Consider the following 11685-nt stretch of genomic DNA (forward strand, 5'->3'; position numbering starts at 1 on the left):
AACCTATAATTAATTATTTAAGTAAATGGATTATTATTTAATTTTATACATGCTTCCATATTTTAGCCACTATAGTATTTTACATAAAATTTTGATTCAGAATAACTTTTAGTATCAACATGTCCTAAGGGAAATTGAAAATCATAAAAACCAGTCAATAGTCCTTGATAAATGTGAAATTCATATAAAAAAGTATTTCCCATTAAAATATCAATATATCTGGATATGATTAATTCCCTGAAATAGTTTGATATATTTTATTAGGTATTTTTGTTGTTAATTAGCTTAGTTTCCATTGCTCTCTGAATACTTCTTTTCTATATGTTATATTGTGTTCAATGAGGAGGCCAAAACAACAATTAATTTAAATTAGATAATTTAGTGTTAACAGTTCTTAACTTGATATTAAATCCTGAGTTAGGTAACTCAAAGTAAACAGGAACTGCTAATGTGTCCTTTAGAAGTGGGAGAAGGAATGGAAGACATGAGGATTTTTAAAACAACGACGCTTCACAGAGGGAGAGGCCTTGAAAAACGTGGTGCCCCTGTTCCCTCATCTGAATCAGTATCAGAGGAGTAACCAAGAGAAAGAAAGCATCAGAAGTAATTCTGTGTGACTTCAGAGGCTAGGTGTGACAATCTTACTCCCCTTGCTTCTTATGGAACATTTATCGTGAGGGGATATCATCTGCCACCTAAAAACTCTCTCCCCGTGAGATCGCCATGGTGAAGAGAGCTCTCCTGTTTACTAAGCCGGCTACCCAGTTGAGCTTTCAGCTGAGAGCCGGCATCAACTCCTAGAGGTAGAAATAAGCCATCCTCAAGGACAAACCCCACTGTGCCATCGGGTAATCCCCAGAGCAGTTTTAGCCAATAGTTTACTGCCATTATATGTGAGACACCAAATTAAGTCCACACTGAGTTCCTGACCCGATGACTCACTATCTTTAAAAAAGGGTAGTTCTGTGTCACTATATTTCGGGGTGCAGGGTTGTTGTGTAGCAATAATAACTGGAGCAGAAATTCCCAATAAGTACACAAGCAAGCAGAAGACCCTTCTTGCTCAGCCAGCCTTGCAGTCTCCCTCTAGTGCACTGTTGACAGTGCCTGGTTGGAGTGGTAGCTGGCAAAGCGCCTTGTCCTTTGCCGAGTTTTAGGTTCTGCTTCACAAAGCAGAGTATAAAATAGCAATTCAGAGCTAAGTGACAATAGCTTAATAAATAATACACATTTACATTAAGGAAAAAAAATCATGCCAGGCTAAACTAAAACTCTAATGAAATTTAAGAATAGTTTAATATGAAATTTGAAAGTGTTTGGAAGTGACTCTGAAATAGTAAACTGGGAAATGGGTTTGAGGACATAGATCAAATTTAAGTGGAATTGATGTTTTTAATAGAATCAGCATGCACAGAGACTAGCCATATCCAGGATTCATTTCCCTTTCCACTGCCATGAATAAGAGTTAATTATTAGAACAGCTCTCAGGTAATCTCATGTCATCATTAAAAAGACTAACACACATTTCACCTGCCTCTTGGCACTCTCGATATTCAGGCCACGTTAGCAACAGAACTGTTCCAGTCAAAAAGGAAAAGAAAAACACAGCAAATACAAGAACTAGGAGAGATTACATATTTCCATTTGCTATCTCTTACCTAGACAAGTCTTATTATAGCGTTTGCTCCTAGGCATATCATTAAGCTGCATTATTAGAAATTAAATAATTATTACACTGCTAATATTATAATAGCTGCAACCTCCCAAAGTTCCTCTTACATGAGCAAGGAATAGAGTATGTGTCTAAAAAGGTAATACTCCTTGGAGTAAGCATTTTTGCAGTACTAAAAATATTTATAGTAAATCTTAGTCACCTTTCACAAAATCGGCCTCTCATTATTCATTGTATGACTCTTGAACCAGAACTATCCCTAGTGTTCCCAGGCAGAAATTAAGAGTGCCTACCTCTTATCTTTACCTCATTAATTAAAGTCCCTTTTGATTCTTGATTTTGATTATGTATTTGAGATGTACAATATATTTCACTTATGAACTTGGCTTTCTATCCTAAGTGAATTCACTTTCTTCTTTATTTTGTATTGAAAGGGACTTCCTAATGTGAAAACTTACGGTATCCTATTTAGTGTCTATAACCACTTATTTTTAAAATCTTCTTTGGACACTCTTTCCTATAAAGTTTTCTCTGGTACCATAAACTGGACACAGACATAAAGTTATTTGAAATAAAGGTGTTTTAGTTTATGGCTTTTAAGAAAAATAATGTGCCATTCTCAGAAATATGCCTTTAAGTCAAAAATAAAAGCAATGGGGAAAGCTAATGCTATTAATCTTTACCCTAACTTTAAGGACTGTTCAATCTTACAGTATCATATGCTCCAAGTTCTGCTTGATTGATTTATTTTGTTCATTTTTTTCCATTTCTGGATTTGAATTATGTATAATGAATACTAGAATTTTTCTGTGGGCATATTTCAAAGTTAACATTTTTCTGCTATCAGCTGTGCCACATATCACTGCAGTACAATTGACCTAGTTTCTGAACAGACTAAAATTTATAGTAAGAAATTTCCAAGTGTATCTATAACCAAATGCATTTTTGCAAAATATCCTATTATTAAAACTTCAAAAATTTAACTTTTTATGTGGCATTTAATCTGTCTATTCAACGTATCACAGCTAGTTTCTTAATTGCAATGATCAGTAATGATGTGATTTTGTCAGAAAGATTCATCCATCAAAAAATATATGAGCAAGACTTATTGAATGAACTCTAGCAAAAGAATTAGTGTACATATGGCTGCTGCCATAAGAGTGAAATATACTAATTTCCATGAGCCAGGAATTCACTTTGGATAAATATGTAGAAGTCCTATTATATACAGAACATCAGTATGTACTTTTAAATTACTCTTGCTATTTTAGCTTTAAAAAACCATTGCAGAAATACACATGAAATCTTAAATATGCTTATTCATGCTGTGCCAGGTAACAGTTACTAGGCAAAAATAATTACAACAGCTCTTGAATATTTCTCCACTAATCCATATGTAGTCAATATAAAGAAGTAGTTAAAATGATCATTTCAGGTATCATTAAAAATAATTAAAGATATTTGGACATTATAATAAAATAAAATAATATTCATTTAACTGTGATAACTTTAATGAGAGAATAGTGCTCTATTTGAACAGAGTAATTTGTTCTACTTTTACCAAATTTCATTAAAATTATTATGTTTTCATTGTATTTTAAACCATACATAAACTATTATTAGTGACAATTTTTATATAATTAGTAAGCATAATTTCTATTTATTTATTATAAAATTAACTTTTTAAATCATAATGCTTTATATCTTAATTGTTAAATCCTCATTAGACAAACACATAAAGCAAAGTAATCCACTGAAAAAAATTTTAAGGAAAATCCTGTAAATATAAATTAAATCATAGATTGGTGCAAGAAAAATGTGTAAGTCAGAGTGCCAGTAATAATTCCCCTTTATATTAGCACTACTAATATTCTTTCTATTTTTATTTGCTTCTTCTTCCATTGTGAGAAAACAGACTGACCAATACCTCTCCCTAGTAAGAAAGCACTGATGAACATCTGCAGTGTTTGAATGTTAATCTTAACACCACTTGGTCTTTCAGTGTCATCTGTATCTTTGCATTTGAACTTTAGGATATTCAAAAAGTGCATTAGAAAAATTAACACCCCCATGTTGAGATAAGACTTACACTTGTAAAAGAATAATAATGTTCTATTTAGTAAAAGAACAAATTTTTTTTAAAAGAATGATAAAAAGTTTATAAGCGGATAAAAAAGGTCAGTAACATACCAGAGGATGCAAAGTCATTCATTAAGTCATACCTGACATAGCTTTAACCTATCTTTTTGGTGGTGGACACCAATGAGAACTGCCAGTTGTAAAGAGGGAAATCCAAAAAGACACAGCAATTTTGGCACCATCTACCCTGAAGTCAAGAGTATAGAGGGCATGGAAAATATCTGTATTTGATGATAGTTTATGTAAGGACAAGTTAATTTTCCTCCAGGCCCCATAAATGTTTATTTGTTTGTTTGTTTTTACTGAAGCAAAATATAGGGACAGCATGTTTGGGGAAAGGAAACAAAACAGATGTATACCCATGAGCACCACACATAGAGATATAGGTGAATGCCATAACAAAAAAGAGAAAATAAATGAAAATGTGCATCCTGAATTATATTATCCAAAGCTACTTTCCCTGACACAAATTGTAAACTGATTTCATTTTTTGTGACCTTATGTTAATAGAAAAATTCTCTATAAGAAGCTGTTCAAGAAGGAGAAAGACAAGGGCTCATGGAACAAAACAATCTGACATGGTAGAAACACCAATGTCCTGTTTGGTAGAGGCAGGGCCAGTGCTAGATGTAGAGTATTGGATGTGATGCAGAACCTGTCCCTAACCACAGAAAGGGCCTGTAGCTTGGTTTTATGTTCTGTTGGTGCTGTCCTGAAAGTCTTAATAATTTTATTTTTGATCTTTTGTTAGATTCCAACTACTCAACATTCTGGAAAAAGCAAAACTATAGAGACAGTAATGAGATGGGTAGCTGGCAGGAACTGGAGGGTGGGGGAAAGGATGGACAGGTGGTACGCAGATGACTTTTAGGGCAGTGAAACAACTTTTTATGATACCATCATGGTGGGATCATGCCATTATATGTTTGTTTAAACCAGTAGAATATAAAATACCCAAAGTGTACTCTAGTGTAAACTATGAGCTCTGGGTGATAGTGAAGGTTCATCAATTGCAACAAAAGTACCATTCTGGTGGAGGATGTTAGTACACTGTATGTGTGGAGGGCAGAAGGAATATGGGAAATCTCTGAACCTTTTTGCTCAATTTGACTGTGAACCTAAAATTGATCCAATAAAGATTTATTAAAAAGGCTATCCCTAAAAAAGAAGGGCTCTGTATATGCATTTTACACTGAATCCCACAAATTGTTAGCACTCACAAATCCAGTCCTTCACATGAGTTATGGGTGACCTAGAACTACAGGTAGAGATCACGCATTCTAAATCAGAGCAGGAGGGTGGTTATAAGATTGTGAGGGTTTTTTTCCTAAATGAGAAAAAGCAGATCCATTATTGGGTGTCTTTGACTACATACAGAATGTTGAGTTCTATCAGAAAATAGAGGGCTAAATAAATGATAGATACTTATATATAAAAAAGAAGAGGAACAGAGTGGTAATGTTAACTGTCGTAAAAAGTTATGCAATAAATGAAAGATAACCATGGGTTTTGGCATTCTTTATACAAAGGGAAGTGGAGGGCCCATGATGCTGGCATCATTTGAAGTATTTTTAGAAGTCCAGTTATCTCAAGTCCTACTAAAGATCCACTGAGTCGGAATCTTCAAAAGTGCACCAGAGAAATTTTATTAACATGTGGATTCTTATTCAAAATATAGGGATATAACCTAGATCTACTAATTCAACTAAAATGTTGCCAGTTAAGGCTGATGTTGCCATTCTGTTGTTCGTGTTGATTAACATTTCTCATCTGTTAACCAGATGTTCATACATAGACACAGAAATATAAACACTACACATTGACTTAAATAAACTCTGTGCTGAGCAATGTTGGTAGGTTAAATAGTGGAAAAGTGCATGCTTGGGTGGGGTGTAAGAGAGCTAATATTTTGCACAGCAGGATATCAAATTATTTCTAAATTAAAAATATTGTCTTTTTATACTGTGACTTAATAGTGCATGAAATATTAACATAGCTATCTTGAACAATTGAGTGAATTTCAATATAGGAATTAAAAAATTACTTCCTCTGCATGTTGTTATTAAACATTAACTAAACAGAGGAAGGTATGAAAATGTACAGCATTACAATCTATGAGGAATACACATTTGAAAATACATTTTGATTGGATATTCCAAATAGAAGTACAAATAATGTAATGAGAAAAAGCCAGATTAAAAATACAATGTGAATCTATATAATCTGATTAATCAATGTCACTTCAATAGATTCAATCAAAAATACAAACCATGGGACTAGACAAAGAACATGCATAACCCATAGAAACAGGCAACAGTGAGGTGATGGCCAGAAGGAAGTGGGGGATCTTGGGGGATGTGGGCTGGGTGGAGGAGGGCAAAGGGGGAGATATAAGGACATCTGTGATAGTGTCAACAATAAAAATAAAGTTAAAAATGAAATAAAACAAAATTGTTTTTGACTATTCTAAAAAACAATAAAAAACCTTTAATAATACAACCTGACTTTTGAAGCAAATGCATTAAGGAAACAACTATTCAGCAGTATATAATTAAAACTCACATTTGATCTGATCAAAATTAACAAATTAAAACAGATTAATCTAACCTCTGATTAAAACAAGATGTGAGTGGTTGGATTCATCTGTGATGATAATAGAAATATGTATCCTGGGTTAAAAAAGCATCCGCTCATTATTTTGAATACAATGAAATAATATTGGCTTGTGTGGTTATGTTTATTATCAAAAATTTAATTATCTCCTTTTTTGTTATTATTGTAAAGGGACAAAAAATAAAATCATTTAAGTGATTTTTAAAAAATATACAAAGAGTGTTTTCCTTCTGATTTTCAGTTCCCTAGCTTCCCCGGGGATGTCAGACCATGTGTGACTTCTTTTGTTTGGCAAGGAAATAAGCAAACTATGTTTTAAGACAAAGCTCTGTATTGGTACAGATCCAAATTTTGAAATGGTTCCAGACATTTCAAAGTAAGCATTATTTAAAAATAAAAACAACAACAAAAAACAAAAATAATAACAATAGCAATCAAAATCCATATGGTCCACAATGAAGCAATAAAACCTTTCCTTTCAGCTCTGTTTTCTTTTTACATCCATTAACTAAACTCTTACCACACAAGAAGCACAATGTCTTTTTTATCCCTTTGTACTAAGCAATGAAAGTAAAACTGAAAGATACACAATTTTCACCCTACATTCTTTCTCGGACATTTTCTGCATTTAGCTGTGATGAACATAAACAAAGACAGATGTCCACAATCATAATGTCCAGATATGTTTTCATTAATTCTTCTCAAAAGAAAGTTATGTTGCATATTATAGTGTGGGGATGATGACAATTACACATTCTGTGAACCCATCCCTTCAAACTTGATGAATTCTAGTATTTTTTTCAATAAAGGGTTATTTTAAAAACATAACCTCCAAAACAGTTTTGACATTTAAAAATTTCAAGATAAATGATGAGACAATTTGATAAATAAAATTTTGACCTAATCATTGGCTCTGTAGTTGCACTGATAACAATTTAGGAATTCAAACATCTCTGGGTAAAGATCATGCATGGATACAAATACTTTATGACAGAGGCATTTGTAATACGTACTCATTTTGCATCCCCAAGTAAATTGAAAAGACTTTCAGATATGTGACCCTACCTTTTGTCTTTGAGGTCATATGTTCCTATGAATAAACTTGTAATAGAAAATGTGATATATTGTAATTTTATTGTTGTTAATATTATTGTAGTTTTGTCTTCCAGTAAAGAAATGGAAAATAAGAAACGTGTTTATCGAGTCTTGTCTACTATACTCTCAACCTTACTTATATTATTTTCTAAATATTTGCAATTAATTGTTTAGTTAATTGTAGAATACTACCAAGAATGACCCAGATATCCTAATATTCACACCAATGACTAATTATAAATCCATTAATTCTGACTTGTGTGCTATATAACCTATAAAGCTTAGTTATTCTGGAATCTATCGAGGAAAAAAAATGTATGTAATCCTGATTTTACCTCCTCATCTTCCAGTTACATCACTTTGCTGGCAGTGGCCTCCACGATAATACAGATCCACCAGATGTCATCAAATGCCACTTATATTGCCAAAATTCCATACCTATGTCAAGTGTGGGAAAAGATTCTCTGAAGGGCAATATCACATATGGCCACCAATGCCTTAAGGAGCAATGTTTATTCCAAGACCAGCAAACTCAAACCCTACAGCAAGGAAGATAAAATACTGGAAACATCACTGGGGGATGGTAACGAAACTGTAATCTAATTATAAATTAATGGATCACACTATTGACTTATTCACTATTTAACAGAAGCATGACTTTAAAGCTTAAAATGAAGATGTAAATTTTAATTTTGAAAATAATATTTGTTCACAATTTGCCTGTTTGAGTCAGTAAAGTATTGTTAACATCTACATAGAATTGCCTTAATAAAATTGTAGAAAATTGTAATTTTTTTGAAAATTGATGGTTTCCAATTATGTTTAAGGACAGTAATAAAAAATCATTCTTTCTTTTCAGGAATATGTCCTTCATATACTTGTTTCCTCCCAAAGCTCCAAAAGAAGAATGAATAGAAATTTCTAAAATGTTTCTCAGAATCAAGTGACAATAAAGACAAAAATAAAACTCTCCTTTGAAAATTTAAAATAGTAATTTTATTTTATACCTTCAGCAGAAGTTTTTATTTGCTTCTAAAACAAGTATGTGACAATTTAATTAAGAAATATAGCACTATCAACCATCAATTAAAACACTTTGTCTTTTGTTCATCAAAAAGTGTGGATAAAATTCCATTGGATTCATTTCCAAGCAGCTTTTAGGCTGCTTTAGAGTGTCACTGGTGGCAGTGGTGATGACGATAGTGACCATGGCAGTGGTGGCAGCGGTAGTGTGGCTCTGACACAGGCTATCAGGTACAGTAGAGTGCATTGCTCAGAGAAGACCTCTTCTTTTTACTCACTTCACACTGTCAAATAGCTGTTTAAAATTCCACGAACTTTTAAAAATGATTTTAAGAGTAATACAAATGAACAAATCGCCTGTCAATTTCTATTATTTCAATAAATATGAAGTAAATAAAATATTTTAGAAAATACTTCTTCATGAGGTAATTAGCAATATGAAATTTTGTTTAGTATAGTGATTAGAAGTTGTGTCTAAAATTAGAATCTTTGGAGTCAAAAACAATTATACTACTTATATACATAGCAAATGCAGAGAAAGACTTAACATCTATAAACTTGAATTTCACCATCTCTAAAAAGTGAATGATAATATCTACAACATTGATTTTATAATATATTTAGTTAAAAGTGGATTACATTACAGGACCTAACCCAGCTCCAAAACACATTAATCCTTTACTATATATTAACATAATTGTTAATAGTATTACTACTGTATCATGATGATGATGATGATGATGATGATATTGGTGGTTGATGTCCTATGTTAATTATTTTTAACTTATGTTGAAAGCCCATGAGAATATATAAGCATTATTTTAGGGAGGGAAATTTTAACAGATCTAACAATATTAAAAGATATTCACTATCTAGCAAAACATCAGCAAAGATGATCAAACGCATATAAATTGCAAAGTATTTGTTGTAGTTCAAATTGGGCATAGACTGTGAAAATAACATTACTATATAAATTCAGTAAAATAATAGAATAATGAAATTAAAATATGTTTCTGGCTGCTATTTATTTACAAGAGACTATATGAAAAAATTTTGGATGAAAACAGGAAATGCAGTAAGTAATATATTCATGGCAAGCTTAATAACAAATTACATCATAAAAATTGGTGAGATTTACATTGTGCAAAGAAAGCTAATAGATTGAATTCTCTATAATGGAAATACTATTTATTGAATAAAAATGTGAGATGCTTTACAGAGGCGATCAATTTAAATTCATCTACTTATTTCAATTTATTTTTATTAGAGGATATGCCAGTAGGAAAAAATAAAGTAAAGCCAAAATGTAAACATTTATCTGATCTTATCATGATAAGATTCTTTTTTTTCAAATTTCTTGGGTAAATTGCAACCATACATTTTATACATGGGGAAAAACTGGCCCTGCCAATACTACATACAATGCTATACACAGGGTCCAGCACAAATAATACCCCTTTTTATTACAAAATCATAAGCATAACAATTCAGTAACATAACAATATCACACTCGAGCATACCATATGACATTTTATTTGAAATGTTCAAGTTAAAACTATAAATTATTGCACCCATATTATTACCTTACCAATCACACTCAAGCAGGTCTTCTGCCAGACCCTTTACAATTGCCAAATCAGGTAAAAATTTTATAATATAAACACAACCACAGAATGATGTGACACTTAAATAAAATTTCCTAAGTAGCAGAGGCTATAGAAAGAAACAATTGTATGTTTACTGTTTGAAGTTGACTTTGTCACATACTTAATAAAGTAATAATGTCAAATATCTGTAATTTCTTTCAGAATATAGAAGTAGAAAGAATATTTCTTAATTCAGCCTATAATGTGAATATTATCTTAATACCAAAACCCGATGGAGACATTACAACAAAGGACAACTAAAGACCAATGTTTCTTATGCACATGGTTGTAAAAATCTTCACCAGGATATTAGAAAATTAAAACCAACAATATATAAAAAGAATTAACATCACTACATAGTAGAATTGACTACAGCTTTGCTGGATTTGGACTTTTCCAAAACATCCATAGGGCCATTTGGTCAACACCAAAATGCCTTTGAAATTTGGTCCTATCAAAAATATCTGTGAGCCTTTTATTTCTTTTTCTTGTCTGATCACTGTGGCTAGGTCTTCTAATATTGTGTTGAATACAAGTGGTGAAAGCAGACATTCTTGTCTTGTTCCTGATCTTAGCGGGAAAGCTTTTAGTTTTTTCACATTGAGTGTAAGATTGGCTGTAGATGTCTCACACGTGGCCTTTATTATGTTGAGTTATACTTCCTCTACTCCCACTTTGCTGAGTGTTTTTATCATAAATAGGTACTATATCTTATCCAATGCTTTTTCTGTATCTATTGATATGATCATGTGATTTTTGTCTTTCCTTTCCTTTATGTGATGTATTACATTTATTGATTTGTGAATATTGCACCATCCTTGCATCCCTGGGATGAATCCTACTTGATCGTGTCAAATACCAGATGGTCTCACCTACAAATGGAACCTAATCAACAAAACAATCAAGTGAACAAAATATAACCAGAAATATTGAAACAAAGAACAAACTGACAGTAACCAGAGGCAGGGGATAATGGCATGAAAAAGGGGAAGGGATACCAAGGAACTTGTATAAAGGATGCATGGACAAAGCCAAATCATGGCAGGATAGAAAGTAGGAGGTGGAGATGGGTGGGGAGGTGGGGAGTGGTGGGAGGAAAATGGAGACAACTGTACTGGAACAAAAATTAAATAAATAAATAAAAATATTCTGGGGAGAGAAAAAATATCTATGAGTGTATTTGGTCCATATCAAATGGTCCCTGATATTTGGTCCTATCTAAAATGTCCACATTTAGCTCTGGCTGGTGCAGCTCAGTGGATTGAGCACAAGACTGTGAAGCAAAGGGAGCAAAGTGTTGCTGGTTCAATTCCCAGTCAGGGAACATGCCTGGGTCGAGGGCCAGGTCCCCAGTAGGGAGTGAGTGTGATGCAATCAGTGTGATGCAACCACACACTGATGTTTCTCTCCCTCTCTTTCTCCCTCCCTTTGCCTTTCTAAAAATAAATAAATAAAATCTTCTAAAAAATAAAATAAAATGTCCACATTTAGAAAGCT

The sequence above is a fragment of the Phyllostomus hastatus genome, unplaced genomic scaffold (assembly GCF_019186645.2).
Source record: "Phyllostomus hastatus isolate PE091 unplaced genomic scaffold, TTU_PhHast_1.1 phas_contig_29, whole genome shotgun sequence".
Classification (NCBI taxonomy): Eukaryota; Metazoa; Chordata; class Mammalia; order Chiroptera; family Phyllostomidae; genus Phyllostomus; species Phyllostomus hastatus.